The 19,339-nt window shown below is 31.4% G+C and overlaps 2 long non-coding RNA genes across 2 annotated transcripts; one reads left to right on the top strand and one right to left on the bottom strand.

Annotated features, from left to right (window-relative positions):
- Window positions 1–938: 938 nt before the first annotated feature.
- Window positions 939–9,678, top strand: LOC124357013. Its single transcript, XR_006921913.1, has 2 exons — window positions 939–2,563; window positions 3,204–9,678. It is a non-coding gene; the product is annotated as an uncharacterized LOC124357013 (long non-coding RNA).
- An 890-nt stretch (window positions 9,679–10,568) lies between these two features.
- LOC124357008 lies at window positions 10,569–16,789 on the bottom strand. Its single transcript, XR_006921912.1, has 4 exons — window positions 16,638–16,789; window positions 14,829–14,884; window positions 12,720–13,011; window positions 10,569–11,067 (listed from the first exon to the last, which is right to left on the bottom strand). It is a non-coding gene; the product is annotated as an uncharacterized LOC124357008 (long non-coding RNA).
- Window positions 16,790–19,339: the final 2,550 nt, after the last annotated feature.

Raw genomic sequence — 19,339 nt, 5'->3', positions numbered from 1 at the left:
ATACGTGTAATAGTATCATGTATTGCTCAATATTTCACAACTTGTTCAGAATAAATAAACAATAAATTTATTATACTGAAAAAATATGATTAGTAAATGAGCGTTGTTTGCTTTTTGAATTATGTGACCAGTGAAGATGAAGATACTCTTAGTTAATTTTTGGTGTTTGTTATTAGTAGTGTTTGTGATTGCAAAACATGTGCACTGTGTAACAGATTTGGTACAATTGGACAAAGATATTTCCACTATTTATCAGAATCCGGATCCAGCCAAGAAACTGAAACTTATGGAAGATGTACGTTTGTATTTAGAAACTCTCCGCAGGTTCAATACAATGACCAAAAAAGGATGTCCGGAGAATTCAGAACAGGCTGCTGAACTTGTCCATTCTGGGGGACCGAACTTTCTCAAGAGCTTCGCATTTTATTCTGACGAAGAACAAGTCCTGCGGTACAAGATGAATTTCACCGACTTTCAGTTCCAAGAATACCAGTACTATAGGTTAGATGCTGAAAATGAATGGAGTGAACTGAAAGATCAAATTGCACATTTGGACAGGGATAGAGAGAGAGAAAATGAGTTAAGAAGGAAAAACTATTGAGATGATAAACAGATCTTTTTAAAATTCACTTTTAATTAACACTATTGTCCTTTACAGCTAGCGTGCTAGACCGCTATTTATGAAACTTTCAGTGACAATGTCAATCTAGTAACAGATAATGCTAGTACATCAACGTACCATTACGTGGTGCATATTGTATTTTAGTGTGCAGTAAAAATCAATTTATAAAAATTATTTAAGTTTAAAAAGTATTTTATCTCATTTAGTAATACAGTTAAAGTAATATATAATTTTTAACTTTGTTAGACAAAAATAAATTGATTAACTCATGTGAAGTGTAGGTAGTAACTATAATAATAACAAAGATAGAAGGATTGTGAAGGAACAGGATTTTTCCAGACATTTTCCATCGTTCAATGATACAAAAAAAATCTGTGACACTACGTTTTGAGATCTGCAGTTTGATCTCTTCTTCACTTCTTCCTGACTTACGCGAGTCACAACGCTCTGGTATGATTTGTTTATTTTAACCTTGTTTTTAATTATGTGTTGGGTTATTTATTTACCTGAAGTAGAGATGAGATTGCAGGTCTCAAAACATAGTGTTACTGATGTTTTGTATCACTGAACGATGGCAAATGTCCGGAAAAATCCTGTTTCCTTCTTCAATAACAAAGAAATTATCTTAACTATTTATATAAACACTTTAGAAGCCCCCAGAGTTAAGCCAAAAGGAGTTAACATGGACACTTTTTAAACACGATTGCAGAATAAAAACATGTCTAACCCTTCATTAATAAGATGAATGAAGAGGGCAATCTCTTCTCTGGTGAACTTCAACTCTTGCTTTCTGTTCTTATACTAGATGATGTAGCATACTCGTACACTTCTCTTGTACTTCATTGGATACATTTTTTTGTTCTCTTAGGACAAGAAGCTTATAAATTGTACCTAATCCTATAAGGATCCTTGCACTGCTCCCGGAGTGACAGGATATTCTGGATGGGTAAGGTTGGGGTAGGGACCGCCTCCTATTGAGATCCATGATGACGAATTTTAGGGCACTAATCTCAAAGTCATGTCCGCTCGAAAGAAGAGGGTGCCTGCTCTGAACCAGCCTCTCTAGTTAAAGCAGGCAGGGGGTGGCACACCCTTGTTGGGGCTAGCAAAAGCCTCTGAAGTTGGGTAACAAACCCCACCAACTCCAACAGTCATCTCCTGCAGTAGATTAGATCTATCGAATTATCCTTGCATACCAGAATCTCGACATTTGCGGTTAGTGATGTGCCGCTCCTGGACATCCATAAGGATGCCCAGATTTAAGTGACACATCGGTTTTGCTGTGCCCAGTGGTAGGTTCAACTGGAAGGTATAAACCAGCCAGAAGTGATCCCTGCTGGCCATTGGATACACATACAATATCAGAATCATTAACTATTTTAGTAAGAGTTAATTTTTTCAAGTTAGAATAATATCTCACTTCCTCCTTTACTAACTTAACATAGAGACTCTGCTATTAACATTTTTTAGTGTGACATAATATAACATAACGATATTACACTAGGAACGTGATTACTCAGAATGCAGAATTTTTTATAAGCATTAATTTGATTGTAATCCAGTTTTTATTGTCAGACACCCACTTTAAAACAGAAAGTTACTAAACGAAAACTGCAACTGTTTTATATGTTACTAAAGCATGAAAATCATACGTTTTGAAGACAAAATGTCTTTTGCTATTATTACAGCAGTGTACAAGCTATAAGTGACTGCTGATAGAAGCCAAACTGTAGCAATGTTGCCATGCAAGTTGCATCGGAATATGTAACGTTTTAACAAATAAACATGTGTTATCTTATAAACTCTTCTATATAACATAGTTAGACTTGGTGCTTTGTATACTTGTATTATGCTACTAGCTTCCTTTCTATCAGGAATTTATGGAACTTATACAACTTCGGATGATTTCATTCCCACTGTACTTCAAACATCTGAACCAAGGTAATTTATTTCTTGCTAAATCATTCTAATATTAAGGCAATAAACAATTAATTTAAAGATGATAACCACTAACAGTCTAAAATTATACTGGGCTTTGATATAATTCACTGCAGAGTATTTGTGATTTGTGCTATAATCCAGATACTCGAAGGTCAGGTATTTTCAGGCAGTTAGGTTTGACCACAATACTCTTCATGCTCATTAAATGTCTTCACACCATTCATGCTTAGCTCCTTAGTAACAAGAAGACTATGAAAGAAAACCATACTTAATCAGCAAATCTTAAATCTTAAATCTAAATAGAGTTTGCACCATTCAATAGCAAGAATAAAACAAACTACTAAAATGGCCAATTTTGCTCACGGACATCCATTGGATTTTCTAGATTTATGACAAACCAGTGATGCTGTTTCAAGTATGGGTTATACTGGCAGGTATAAACCAGCCAGAAGTGAACTTCCTGGGGTAAGGTACTAGTGAGCCTGTCCAAAGTCAAGCATTGTAGTAGAGATAAGCATTACCGATGTTGCAAGGATATTTTTGATTTATTTATAAGGATAACATCTTATGCTGCATAGAGCTTATATTCCTGCTGCTGTGCTTCTAGGAGAATTTTATGATTCTATTATATTCTGTGCAGTTTTCTTGCCATTCCATGCGAGACCTAGTGGACTTAAACTGCAGGCAGCTTTCAAGTGTTCCTGGCTGCACCATTATTGAAACTATGGACACATATGCGTTAAAGTGACAAGAGTACTATCATGTTTAAGTTCCCAATCTGTGGCCTAATTTTAGTGTTATTTATAAGTAATGCACACATTAAAGACATACTATATATTTAAATAACTCACTGATCCACACAATTGTGAAGACTACATTGAGAGAAAACAGTCTGTATCAAAGACGTTATTTTTCACAATATCTGTTTTGTCATTAACAAAATTAATTATACTTGCACATTAAACTGTAGTGTAAAATATGACTTTCTGTGGTCATGATGGATGATAGTTTAGCATTTGTTATTCACAATTTGAATACCTAAAGAATTATGTTTACTTAGACTATAGACAAATATTTTGAAATATAACATATAATATTTTCACTGTTTGAAAAAAATTCCAAAAATAGACATGTTTCCAAACATGACAATTGTTTTAATTTTTCTACTGGCGATAAAGAGTTTTAATAGTGATAAAAATCTCAATATTTTTAAATATAACAAAAACATAACAAGTCTGAGTGATCTTGATAGGGAGATTTCTAATGTAATCAACCGAGCATGCAACAAACAAATTAGAAACCTATTAATTTACATGGAGAATTTTACAAAATCACTGAAGATACACTTAAAGGGTATAAGAGATGAAGATGTGGTGGCAAGGGCGAAGGCTCAGGCAATGCTAGATGATGGTGGTCCCTCCTATTTTAATATGATTCCTACATTTCAGGATGAGACAATATTCCGAAACAGGATAAACTTTTCTGATATAGAATATCAAGAGTACTTATATTTAGCTGCAAAAGCAAAGGATCAGTGGGATGACATTGTACTCAAGTTAAAAAACATCACATGCTGAGGGGCTTTGCTCATTTAAATGGCTTTTATTACTCAAAAAAGTAGCAAGTAATATTGTATATTTAGTTACAAAATCTAATAAATAAAAACGAGAAACTTTGTACAACATAAAAGCGATAAAGACAAATTAAACATTTAAACCTTGCAGATTGTTTTGTGTTGGAAGAAATCATAGAAAAATTTTAAAGTATGTTGTATTAAACTATACAATTCATTCAATTTTTAAGTTGATAGTATTGAAAACTTACAAATTATATTGTTTTGATATATGGGGCTAAAGAATTCTGTATATTTAAATATGAAAAATGATTTGTGCAACTTTAAATTGAGCTAATAATTTAGGTTGGATAAGGGACTGCACCCACACTCTGCAGTCCTAGCTGAGGGGATATCTGCTCTCAAACCAGGTCACCTTGGAGAAAGAAAAGACCATGGGGAGCCAGACTCTTATCAGTAAAACAAGAAAGAAGATTGATTATACTTCACACATAAGCCAGAATATTAGTCTTTTTTTACACTGAGGGAGTCAATTAAATCTAAAAGATCTTTATTCATAAATCATCAATCTTCATAGGGCTTCTTGGTAAAAGTACTATTGACTACTTGCTTCACAAAGTATAAACCATATTGGACCATTTCCTTAGGACCGAAGAAAATTATGAACATAATTTTTGCTTGGTGGAGCCTTTTTTCTACGAGTTTATGCCTCAATGTGCTATTTGGAAATTTGTGGATTTGTTTCCAGGTTGTAACCAGAAAAACAACTTTTGTCTCCCATGATTAGGTTCTCCAAGAAGCTGAGATCTTCAACGTTTGGCAGAAGGTCTTCATGACCAGACATGCTTTGGTGGTCTGTGAAGACCTTCAGAATAAGTTTGGAACAAATCTCCTGCTGAACTACCGGTACAGCCAGAGATGATACAACTAATCTAGAGTATGAAGTACATTCTAATAAAAACAACAGTGTTTTACTTTATCAATTAATAGTGTGGAGTTGTAAATGATTGTTTCAAAGCTTAAATGAAACAGATTATAAACCACTCTCTACAGAAAACTAGCCAACTACAATATGACATTGCTTTAGAAATGTGAAAATGAGTGCTGGAGGAAAGGCATAGGTAATTTTATATGCTGCACTTATTATATAAAGATATAATATAAATAAAGCTATAACTGTAACTTAGTTTTAACTGTATTAGATTCACAGTAAAAATAAAGTAAATGGGAAGAAATTGCTTGCTGTTTTTAGATTTATGTGAATAATTCTTTCACATCTACTGTAAATTGTATTACAAGTAAAATATGCGTATGAATACTTTATGATTATACCATGTTGTCACAAAAAAATCACAATTTACCACTATAAAACATTAGCCAAGCTGCATAATGGAAACTTAAAAAATACAATTTTTATTAAATGTAATAACTGGGTATGACTTAATTAATACGCAAAAAAAATATTTATTCTTTAAGGGACAAAGAATTTTTAATACGAGTAGGTAACAGAAATTAAAGTTTAATGTTTACTTCAAATTTGATTTGATTAACTGTGAAATTAACCATTACAGTGCCAGATTTTTTGGAATACTATTAAAAAGGGCCTTGCCTAGTTTTAAAGGTTTTATCCAAAAGTAGTGTGCCATTTTTAGCAATCTGTAAACAGTAATTAAACACATGTCATAATTTGTTATGTTTTATTCGTTAATTTGAATAATTCTGTTTTGTTTGTGCAAAAATATGAATATTGACATTTTATGTACTCAAAACCTTCTTAAAATAAAAAAGGAATAAAAACCAATAAAACCAAAATATTACCTTGAGTTTTTTGTTTAGAAATTTTTAAGATCAGCAATTCAAAGAAATACTAAAGAAGTCCTACACACATTTAAAACAAGCCACACTAAAGTAACACTTTATTTTCAACATAGCTACCAATTTTTATTAAGTTATCTCCAAAAATAAAAATATTATACAGTTTATCCGGCCATATTGATTGGTGACTGCCACTACTGCTACTGATTGAACAAACGCCTTTGCAATATATTCATTTTTAATGTAAACTGATATTAAATATTATATTTTTATTAAATCTCTTTCAAAAATCCGGGAATCTGTATGTTTGTGTGTTGTGAATGTTTTAAAAATGTTAGGTTATCTGGAATAGGTATTTAAAGTGTTAAAATGTACAAAACCCATTTTATTCATTAATGTTATGTTTACTATATAAGTGAATTTTCTAAATAATTTGTTTGTCAAAAATGAAAAAAACGTATGTCGAGTGTGAACTATTAACTCAGGTTTGTTTGGGCTCATGTGAAGTTTTATATTAAGTCATTTAAGAGTGAAGTTTAGGAACTAAATAATCCTTACTATAAAATGTTTTATTCTTTACACTAAAATAGACTAATAGAAAATAAAAAAAAAAATATAAAAAAAACTAATAAGTTAAATTTATTAAACACATTATTGAAATAATTCCACTAATCACTTGATTTTTACAAACTAATAGAAATTAATTTGTTAGCTTCAAGTAAAAGCTTAAACAACTTAGGTGAGAAAATAACAAGTTTTCGAGCCTGAGTTTTATACATTAAACATCTATGTTCTGTTAAAACTTTGCAATACCGGTAGTACATTGTGTTAAAATTGTTTCCAATATCTATAGATTTTTCTAGACACATATTAATAAATAGTTAACACTCTACTATAATTTAACATCGTCTTCATCAGACACTGGTCCCTCCGTAGCTACATAAGTTCTGTAATCCACTTTTGCCGTCATAAACGTTTCTAAAAACAAATCCCATAGGTTAAAAGTCTGTGTGAAAAGTAATTGGAACTCATAAAGCTTTTCATCATTCCAATCAAAACCCTGTTTCAAATATTGCTCGTCGATAGGTTGCTGTATACACGCTGGCCCTCGAGTGTCTATGAATGACCTACAGGTTTCCAGGAAGTCCGGGGTCCTCAGACGCATTATCTCTATAATGTTGAATAGGCAATGGTTGTACAGATCGATCTGGTCTAGAATAAATTCCGCGTTCCTTTTCTTTGGTTTCGCGAGCAGTTCGATGATTCTGTCATCGACAGTTTCGAGAAACCGGAGTTTATCTATACTTCCACAACACATGTGCACGGAGAGACACAAGAAAATAACAAACACATCACAACTCTCCATTTAGTCAACTTTATAAAACTAAATTATGCTATTTCTGAGTTAATTTATAACCTTTAGTGAGTGATAAGATAAAAATAGGTTTGTAGTTTCCTTGCTGCATATTCGTTGTTTGTTGTCAAACACCTCCCCCAGAAACTAATCTGTATAGTACATAATCTCTACATGCAGAATCACCATTATCAGATCTCATATCACAGACAATTGTGATGGAGATTAAATGTTACTGATTACTTGTCAGCAGTCCAATTTCTCAACTCTGCGAATTGTAATATTAAGTTTTTGTTTTGATCAGCGATCATCAAACTATGCTTTATAATATGGAACAAACATGTTTTTTGTTATATTTTCTTGTATGGCAGAAAAAGTGAGTAGCTTATCAGTGGAGATTGATTTGTTAACTTTAAGTAAAAATTTAAACATTTTGGACCAAAAAATAACAAGTTTTCTCAGCAAACCGGAATGCACGATGAGGGATGCTTTTCTGACGTGGTTTGAGGAATACAATAAACTCTTGTGTCAGCTGGTATCAATGCTCAACGATGAAGAGATACGAGCGGAACCAGTGGTTAGAAAGCTGCTGTTGGGAGGTGGTCCAACATTTTTAAAAGTAGATGTTGATAATGAACTACTAAAAGAACATTTGTATTGGGGAGATAGGGATGTTGAAGAGATGTATTATTGTATAGGTGTGACAAAGGTATTGTGGTTTGAGATAAAAAACGTGCTATCTCCTTACGGAGAGAGGCATATAAGAAACATTAATGTCCCTCATGAACTTTATGAGCTGGATGTGTGGGGATGTTTGAATGAAGATATACATTTTACAAAACTTGACATTAAAGATCCTAGAACCAACTTTACTCTTGAAGAGTAAGCAGAAGGAAAATCAGGATATTAAGATATTCAAGTAAAGTACCTGCACTCTCTAAGAAATCTATGTTTTATAATATTTCATAATAAGTTATGTAAACTGGAACTAAACTTATTTTAAGGTATTGAACTAATATAATAGTATGTTCATAGAAGAAACTTCTGGTTAGTCGTTCTCAAATGAAAACAAAACTTTTTAAAATTGCATTATACTATTACTGTGGATAAAAGTGACAGAGGATTTTTGTTTTAAAGATTATTAAATATACAGCTGTATTTTAGGTCCTGCTCTAATATATTAGTAAATTTAAACTAAAAATAAAAATAAAAAATAAAAATAAAAATTCATGTATTTTTGCACATTAAAGCAAAATTTACTTATTTTATGACTAATTATAAGTAATTAGTATTTTCTATGATGTATTACTAATATAATTTTATGAAAATGTAATTAAAATCATTTAGGTGTACTAACAGAATCTTTGCTTCTAAGTCCCCAATAGAAAACAACAAAATTTTTATTGAGTAAATACAAAGCAAGTGATATAAACTGAGAATTTCTTTAAAGTGACGATTACAGCTTAATCATGGTTGCAAAGGTAAAGAAAATCAAAGTCTTAAAATTTAAAGAAATATGTTAATAACAAAAATATTAAGTTTAGAAGCAGAGTGAGGAACTGGCAAATGTAGAATGGTCATTATATTACTAAAATGGAACTTGTCTAACAAAATGTTTCTCACCAGGCATTGAACAGGTCAGGGCTAAAGAATTGATTAGAATCAGTGCTAAAGAATTAGATGTAATTGATCCCCCTAAAATTTCATTGTTCTAAAACAGTAGTCCCACGATGTAAATAAGAACTAATACCCTTATAATCAGCATACAAGAAAATCATGTGAAAATAGGTTTCCTTCAGCTCTCAAGATAGGCAGGGTAAAAAGAGAATAACAGAATCCCAAATTAGAATTACAGAAAAGAGCACTAATAAGACTCACGAGTCATCTCTCACTACATTTTACCAGGGAAAAAGAAAAAGAGGCAAACTAACAATCTCTGTCATTGTAAGACCATTCAAGTTTATTGAAGACCAAATTGACAAAGAAAATTTAGTCACAGCTGTATTGCTATACTACAACAAGGTTTTCAACTGCCTGGGACATAAATTGATTTCCAAAAAAACCTTCAAGCCGCCACTGTAACAACTATAAAAAGACTGATTCATAAACTATCAGTAAAGGCAAAAGATTGATTTGTTCTGAAGGGAAACCATAGTCTGTTTAGAGGTCTGTAGGTTTACAATAAAGAAGGAGAGTATAAAAAGTGGATTGGAGAATTATTTCTGACCCTTGGACATAAGGGTCCAGGAAGCTCGGAGAATTCTGCTCTAATGTACAAATTAATGAGTTAGAGGAGAAAAAAATCATGGATTATAGTGCTATGGGAAATATGTCATACCCTTTTAAAAAATAAATGTGTAATGTGTTGTATAATTCATGTTATTGTCTTTGAACGAATTTATTTTTTTATAATTTATTCATAATACTAGCAAATGATTTTCCTAGTATATTAAGTACTCAAATATTCAGACATGTATACATACAATACAACTTTTTTTATAAAAAACACGACAAGTGGACTCGACAAAGACAACTCTTTCAATAAAGCTTTTTAGTATTGCAAAAACAATTATTAGAAACATACTTTCAGACATCCCGTCTACATTCCAGCAAAAGAAGATATCCTATTGATTCCAGGCATTGGTGGAAAAGCAAAGAAAGAATTGCTTAGGCTGACACTAACGAATCATAAAAAAAGTATAAAAAATAGACAAGCTTTCCTGGAGCTACCATTTGCTACACAAAATTTGCGAGATCATCTCAGAAATTTACACCTCGTGAAATATTAAAAAGATAGTCAGCCTTTATGCAGTAAAAACTGCTGATATCCCTGTGGTACAATCCATTTCATATATTGTAATATTAGGAAGAACATCTGCTACCAACATGAAATAAATCCTTGTCCTTAAAAAATTCAATCAGAGGTCTTGAACAAAGACAGTCAAGTTCATAGGCATTTAGGAAACTAGATTTCCATAACTACATTTGTCATATGCCAAAACCAACCATCCATACAACCCACATGGAAAAGATACCGTCATATGCTGGCTGGACGCTATAAAACCTGCTTTCAACCTGATTGGATGAGAATGAAGAAAGGAATCATGCTCACCCAATCAGATTTTTCAATGTTCATGAAAGCAGGCTTTGCAGTTTCCAGAGGTGGCTGCTAACAGAGACGTATAAAACCACTAAAACTTATCACAACTATTAACTTTATAATAACAAACACTTGATACTTTATAATAACAAACACTTGATTAATAGTACTCATGTAATTTTACTTTATCACATATCTTGATAATACTACAATAAAGCATTTTTCTTGATCAATCAAGTTCATGAAGGATTCAGGTTTCACAAAATATATATTCTAAATGATGAATTCTATCCATTTTAATTGTTGAATACATGCCAACTTCATAAGACCTATGAACTAGTTAATTTAAAGTGGTCTGAGGAGGAAAATAACGGAAATAAATCTTTTATAATTCGCTGATAAATAACAATCACTCTATGTTAAATGAGTTTATTCAATGAGTTTGGGCTTCAGATTATTTTTGTATAAGATGTAGTTATGGTTGTGTGATAAATGACCTTATTACTCGAGTCTGATCTTACAACACTACGAGTTCTCATCCTCAACTGATCAGTTGACTGGTGTATGATTTTTTTTGGAGTATTGAGTATAATACTGGATGGTGATACATTTGAATAGCACAATACTTGTTCTTCTAGATGAAGGCATTATTTCTTGTTGCCCTGAAAATTAAATAAATAAGAGTTTATTGCTTTTTTTTGCAAGTAGAGAAAATTTAATTAACATTGAACCTTCACCTGTTGCCTATTAGGGACCTTTTAATTTGTTTGCTTCATACACTGTTTGCACTGCACAAGGCAGATTGTCTTTATAAATAATTTATTGGTTATGAAATTCTTTGTCAAAAAGCGGTCACACCCAATTTACAAGTATTCTAATTTAATGTGTTTTTTCATGTCTAACATTTTTGTAATCATTATTTTAAAACTATATGCTCGTTTATAACAACTAATTATATTATAAATAATAACTTGAACTACTTGTGTATAATGAAAATGTTCAATTCACTTACTCTAGCTTAGTGTTTCAATTTCAATTTGGTTTTAAAAAAGGAAACTCTAATGTTATGAAATATTTAATAGAATTTATAACATTATAATTGGAAATGTCTAACCATATAAGGAATATTTTTGGATCTCTTGAAAACATTTGGTTGTGTTGACCATAACATTTTAAAAATTTTCTTTACAACTATGGGATTTATGGACTGCCACATAGATGGGCAGAACTATTTCTTACAGAAATATTAGATAAATCTGAAAAAAGTACTCCTTGGTTATATAAGAACTGAGAAACCTTATTATTTAACTAATTATTGCCAAACAGATCTGTTGAATATAAAATAACACAGTATTTTTTTCACAGTTGATTTTGCCTTGCTTCCCGATCAAGAATATATACACATGCTCAGATCTGTGACTCCCTACTTCTGTCAAGACAACTAAAACGGAATTTATAGCAGTCTTCAAATTTGTGGTAAAAGTCATATAGTAACTTTGTATTTTATATCTTTTTTTTATTTTTAAGCCTCAGCGTCAGCTATGCCAGTTTCAAAGTGCACTGGTTTTTTTTTATACAAGTACAGTTTTTATACAAAGTACATGATTGGACCTCCCCGGGATTTGAACCCGTGATCTCTCGGTTTAAGAGCCGAGACTATAACCATTAGTCTATGGAGGAGGACTATTTTATATCTGCACTACAGTACTGCCCAAGCACTGCATACTTAATATTTGCTAAAATATACAGTTAAAAGTTCATTTTTTATCAAAACTTTAATTTTATTGTATGGATATTTTCTTAATCTGTGCTCAACAGCTGTTGCAAAAAAGGTTGAAATAAGAAGTATTGTTACTTACAAGCTTACTCTATGCTTTCACATTATAAATGGTGGTTAATTTAATTAAACATATGGTTGTGGTATCATAAAGCAATGTTGACAACAGAACAGTTGTTGATAATATTATACAGGATCCTTCAATTAATAGTTTGTTGTTATGCAACTTTATAGACAAAGATGGGATTTTTCACAACTTTAGAGACAAATGGAGCAATGCTTGGAGGGATTTTCAAAACAAGAATAAGGCAATATGTTAACCAGGGGCCTTATGAATGTCCATGTAAAACTTCAGTACGATAGATTGAATAGTTTACAAATGAAAGAGTAACAAAAACAAATTCACTATCGTGTCTACAATATTGGTTAGGATACTCTTAATGTCATGTAAAGCAAGACCAAGAAAAATACCAACTATGCAATTTTGACACCATTACATTTCTTAACAAAATTGTAAATAAAGAATTTTTGACTTACCTTCCAAAGTGATGTGAGATTTTGATTTTAAATAACAAAACTCAAAAGAATTGGGTTTTATAGTAATGGCATTTTTAAAAACTACCCATGAATAAAGCATTTCACATCTTTTGCTGGAGGAAGTGGGTACAAGAGGAATTCTGCATTCTTTAATAGGTGGCAGTGGGTTCATACAAAGGTTCAAATTCATCACGGGTGTCTGGTGTATCTGCGTAGCACGAGTAGCAGTAAGAGATGAGATTTACAATACACCAAAAAGCTACATTTATAAGAAGAAAAGCACCGACCAAACCTGAAATAAAATGTTTATTAGTTTTTTTAAATGAAATAGTGAGTAAAACAAGTTTAAGCACTATAATAACTAACATCTTCACTAGTCAGTCTGGTCTTTATTTTAAATTTAAGGATAATATTTTTAAACATACAAAGCTACTTAATTTACAAACAAAACTCCAATACTTATGAAATTTTATTTGTGAGGCCTTTCGTGTTCAAGGAACACATCATCAGACCCACAACTGATGATGTGTTCATTGAACACAAAAGGCCTTACAAAAATAAAATTTCATATTTGTGTTTGTTTGTAAATTAAGTATTTGATTCCAATAAGAAGAAGCTGGTAGAATGTATACAAATATATTTACAAAATAAATCAGTAAAAACCATAATAGTTATTAACTTATGTATATTCTTATAGTATCTCTTGTACTTGTAATATTGTACCTATTATGTTAATCTTGACTGATTACTATATACTCTAGATACAGTTATTTTGGGACATATCCAAAATCAACATTTATCTCTGACAAAATCAATAGCTAGAACTCTAAAGATTTTGTAGGACAAAAGTACTCCATGAAAAGTTATGTTGTTCAAATTGTTTTTATAGATTTGAGTGTTTTATTTCGCTATGGATTATATTTTACTTTTTAATTTCTACGTTCTTCGATGCTATAAAATTTAAGTGACTCCATGACCTGAACCTTAAAGTTCCCTCTATCTTTCTGTTTCTGACATATAAGCTCATGTACACTATTTATATATCTTAGTTGAACTCTGGTTTCCATCAATCCAGTCCATCCTCATAGGCAAAATCTTTAAATACTGATAAAATTAATAAATAACATGGAACTCCTATAGTAAGCCAGAGATTAAGCTCTTTCTAGAAACGTATGTAGTTTCTTATGTGAAATAATAAATTTGTGTGCTTATTGAACATTAAGAGGATACATTCCTGATTAAACTATTTCAACTTGAACTAAAAGTATGAAACAAATCAAAATGTGCTTAGTTTGATTTAAAAACATACTAAGATTGATACAAACAATAAATAATTGCGCTTCTTTGTTTGACTTCTTTGAATCTTTGTTTGAATCTTGCTAATTGTGCTTGAGATCTGATTTTGTTATATGCAAATTTGTTTTGTTTTTACTTGGATATGGTTGCTAAGGCTCTTTAAAGTAGAAAACCTGTTGCACAAAGTGTTACTGGGTTTCACTAGAAAAATAATACTTCAAATATTAATATAAAAATAAACGCTAAATTGTTTTGGGACGCATAACTTAATTATTACAATTTTTTACCTAACCCCGGACTCACAATTAGCATTTCTTTCATTTAAATTGAACTTAAAAATCTTTAATAAACAATAATAATAATTCTTATTTCCTAGTTAACTACGTTACAGGAACTACCTTAGTTCCTGTCTGAAAATTCATAAGTGTTTTATGCGCAGCCATGTAAAAACATTTTGAGTTGAGTTAATATCACTTTTTTGGATTCTCTCCGTTACTTAATTCTTCTCTACTTACTAAATTCAAAACTGAGGTTTTAAATGTACTTGTATATTACATACACCCTTTTATGTATGTACATAACATTAGACGTTTTAAAGATATGATAATCAGTCATTAATAATAAAATCAAATAAAATTTGAACAGTTTTGATTTATTTTATTAATTGGCCTTTAAATAATGTGAAAGAGCTAAAAAGTAACTTAATTATCACTCAGTTTTATAAAAAAATAGTTTAATTCATATTTTACTTCCCCTAAAAAACAGAAACTTTTGGATTTGTAGCTTTGTGAAATAAAACATTAAAAATCTCACCAATAATAAAGTATACAGCCGAATTTAGCCAGGGATCATTAAAGATGATGGGAAACCTGTAAAAATAGATCATTCAAACATAGTAGCTATAGGTAGTTAATACTCATAGTGTAACATCGTCTATTATATACTAATTCACTGATAGTTTCCAGACTATTAATTGAAAATCTCCATAAAATAATATAATTAATTTAGCCAATCATGACGTAAAACCAGCAACTAAAACAAGAATAACAAAAAGAATGTTTACTTTTGTATAACACAATGCAGGCATTTACATTATAAAAAATACAATTTTTCAACCAAGTTTAAATAAAAGAAGATAGAGTATGTCACAATGTGTGTAGTGTAATAGATTTGCTAAAGTTGCATGCAAAATTTGAATTTATACACATTTCATTAGATGTTACTATAATATGCTAAAATCTCATATGGCTGTACTTAACTTATTTATAACTTTATTTATTCTGCAGTTTTCTCGTTGCCATCATAGTTTTTCATAAGAATAATGCCAACGAACACTCAGTAAAATCCAACAGTGAATCACGCCATCATCAAATTCAACGTTTCTTTATATAGAAGTGAAGCTTCATACAACATTTCTATGAAGGAAACAGGATTTTTCTGGACGTTCAGTGATATAAAAAATCAGTAACACTACGTTTCGAGATGTGCAAGCTGATCTCTTCTTTGGGTAAAGACCTAACCTAACACATAATTACAATCTAGGTTAAAATAAGCAAATCAACCAGAGCGTTGTGACACACGTAAGTCAGGAATCACAATCACCATGTTGTCTGTCAACTTCACTAACTCTAAAACATGCACTTAACAAAAACAAAACACAACATTAATTATAAAAACTGAACTACAAAATACAGTCGCAATAGGTCTGCATTCCGTCAACGGTAAAGCAGCCATAATGTAATCATTTGCTCACAATCTATATTAACAAGTGTTTTCGATTTGTCCGATTGTCTTTTTTCCCATCCGGGCTGAATCGTGCAGTAAAAATCAACAGACCATGATTTAATACCGTTCGGTTTTTGTACAGACGGGCAGAAACTGCAATACGCAAAGGGCCTTACTGTAATGTCTTATCACTCCGTAGCCATTTTACACCTTTGAAATATATAACCACGTAATTTTCCTTCTGAAAACCGATATAGATTCTTTTAATTAATTCAAACGTATACATTGGTATCGAGTTTTGGCAACAACGTGATCTGGTGTCGGATAGTTCGACGATCTGGGACGTGATTTGAGGTCGGGAAAGTACCGATCGGAAATGGCCCTGGTCACCAGTACAGGATTCGGTAGCGCCTTTTGGCGCCATCCGGTACTTCCGGTATGAAAAGTAAAACTTCCCTTAAGATAGTACCAAAATTCAAGCGTAGATCACGTGATCGCTTGTAAAGGTTATCTTTAATTTTGGTACTACTAGTAACATATTTAATTTATGATAACCTAGTTTTAATCTACTTTATTGCGTAATAAAATGTAGTAGATAGGGTCAGAGTGGTCTCCTTCTTGCCGATTTCGCCTTCCTTTTGGGAGGCAGAAAACAAGAAGCGGTCGTTATAATGACATCTAATTTTCACAATTAGTTAGATAAAGTCTGGTATTTCTAATAATGTAGTTTCTTAGGTTATAGGAAAAAATCTCTTCCAAAAATAGTGGCCTCCAAATAATACCAAAGTAGCGAGTTCTATATAATCAGAGTGTGGCATTATCCAAAAGCTGTATATTGACTGCAATGCATTGTTATAAGCTACAAATCTAAATGTAACATATTTGTTGTACACTTACGGTGGTAAACTTGTATCCATCATTATAGAGGACGATTTTGCTTAAATAGTTTTGTTACTATGGAGATTAACAATCATATAAAGTTATGTTGAAATATACACATTAAAAGCATAAAACAGCAAAAAACTTTTTATATTAACAAAACGACTCAAAACAAAACATGTGATTGCCTTATTAATTGTAGCGTTGAATAATAAATTCTAATAGAGTTTCCTTCACAGATTTTCAATATTCGTTATTAAAAGGTATAAAATTTCTGTTGCAACTGTACTAACTAGCCATTCACAATATGTTTCTTGAAATTGTTGATTATTCAAGAACATTAGTAACAAGAAAACAAAATTGAAATGAAATTTCAACGTCCGAATTTCACAGTTAAAAAGCAACAAGTAAATGGAATATTCTTAAATAACTACTTTCTTGTTGTGACTAAGAAAGGTAGTGCTCAAGTATGTCCATTTTTTGCTACTCCATTTTATTACTAATACACATAATAGAGGAAAAAAAATATACAAATAAAACTTAAACGGATCTATGTAATTCAGCTTAAGATGCCATCAGGTTTTACATGCCTTTGGGGGTTTCTTTGGGGGGGGGGGGATACCTCACTCTCCAAGACTACTAGCCAATTATAAAGAATGGTGTTTTTGTGTGTAGTTTTGTGTTAGTCGAAATCTGTATAGTATTGTTGGTGTAGAACATGCAATATAAGGTGCTCTTGTAAAGACAATGACTGCCATAATAATTGTTGGTAGATTCAGACTAAAAATGATACATAGATAATATACAGGGTGTAAATTAAGACCTGATACGCCTGGATATATTCCAAACGGATTGAGCTATCGATGTAAAACCTACACCATACTTATTAAAATACGTTTTTGGATTTTGTAATGATCAAATATTTTTAATCCCCCATTTTTAAAGGGGGGGGGTACCGGGGTATTAGGACTTAATTTACCCCCTGAGATGTAAAGGGTTATTTGTCCACAACTTTTGCTAAGCACATCGTAGAGATGATTCATATCATTGTGTTTGTATTAAATAGACGTTTAAAATGACATAAAATTACAAGATAGGGGTTAAAATTTGGAAATTTAAAATTAGCCCCCCGTACCCCCTTTTTAAAAAGGGGAAACATTTTTGATCGTTAAAAAAAATCCAAAAAACGTGTTTTAATAAGTATGGTGAAGGTTGTAGATCGAAATATCAATCCGTTTGGAATATTTCTAGGCGTATCAGGATTTAATTTACACCCTGTATGTATGTACTGTGGGTGCAATAAAACGCTCTACTCCAACTAAGTAACATGGTTCCACATACTAAGTGGAGCAAAAAACTACATGCAATAATTTGTCAATCCCTTTCGTTTACTGTCTGTCTCTGTGTGTTTTAGATTCTATTTGTATTTAAAAAACCAGTAAAGATAGAAAATTAAAAGTTGCCACAATTATATTTCTTCCAGTCTCAAATAAAGAGAAAGAAAATTACTATAATACTATCATATCACGTTTAAAGAAGGAGGACGGTGGAATTCTTTAAGGTTTAATACAATAAAAACTAATCAGATTACGAAAATTTTACAGTATTTTACAAAGTTCCTCCATCTAATTAAAAAGATTGACACCTAAAACATAAATAACGGCTAAGAAATAATGTGGAAGTAAGCTTTTTACGGTTGTAATGTTTCTTTAATGATGCCATAAACATGTAAACAATGACAACTTTAATGTAATAACGTTGATGTAACCTTTAAACTGTTGTAATGTATAGCAAAGTTTTCATGTTTAAGCCATCATTAATCATGCATTACAACCATTAAAATCCTATACCTATAATATTTACTGACCAATTTTTATGATTTGGATGGCAAAATGTTTGTAATTAGATATAGCAACTTTTGTTTTTCTAAAAGACGTTTCATAGCCTTATTAGTTTTTACGGTATAAAAATTTAAAAACTTCAACCATCCCCTCTAATTCCAACGCAATATGATAATATAGTACTAATTATTTTCTTAATTTTAAGAAGAATTATCATACAACATTTTAGTTTTGTATCTTAACTGGTTTCATAACTAAAAAAAACACACACACTGACAAGAGAGACGGTAACGAAATATAAATAGATCATAGATTGCATTAGTCTTTAGCTCATCTTTTTCCATGAAACAGTATTCTAAATTTTGTGTAGAGTTTTGTTATACCCTGTATACATAGCTTGTGATATAACCCAGTTTGTTAAGCCCTCTCTTATCTTAGATGACGTAATATATAAACATTTTACATTAAAAACAAGATATTTCAGTTTCATGCATTCATTAAAGATGAAATAGGTATCTTAGATTTATGATGATAAGAAGGCAGTATGCCATTGTCAGTACGAGAAGGAGTCATGATAAACTGGATTGTTTGCTTCCTTTGCATGTTCAACGCAATTTTGTCAAGAATATGTATTTATTCACACTACGTTTATAACTTGCAATACATTTCAGATTTCTGCAGATTTTTTTTTCTTTATTCTTTAGATTTCTCTTTATTTTATTACGGAAGTGCTTCATCTACACCACGGGCAATTATTGGTAATTATAAAATGTTTCTAGGTTTTCTTGGTCTGGTGCCCTCACTATCACTCCTCTATCTCTTCTTCAAGCAATGCACACGACTTTCCCTATCCCATAAGTCTACCCATGATATGTTACA

This window comes from Homalodisca vitripennis, chromosome 1, assembly GCF_021130785.1.
Source record: "Homalodisca vitripennis isolate AUS2020 chromosome 1, UT_GWSS_2.1, whole genome shotgun sequence".
NCBI classification, from domain to species: Eukaryota; Metazoa; Arthropoda; class Insecta; order Hemiptera; family Cicadellidae; genus Homalodisca; species Homalodisca vitripennis.
Note: the sequence above shows the minus strand (reverse complement) of the source record. Positions and strands in the feature narration are given on the sequence as shown.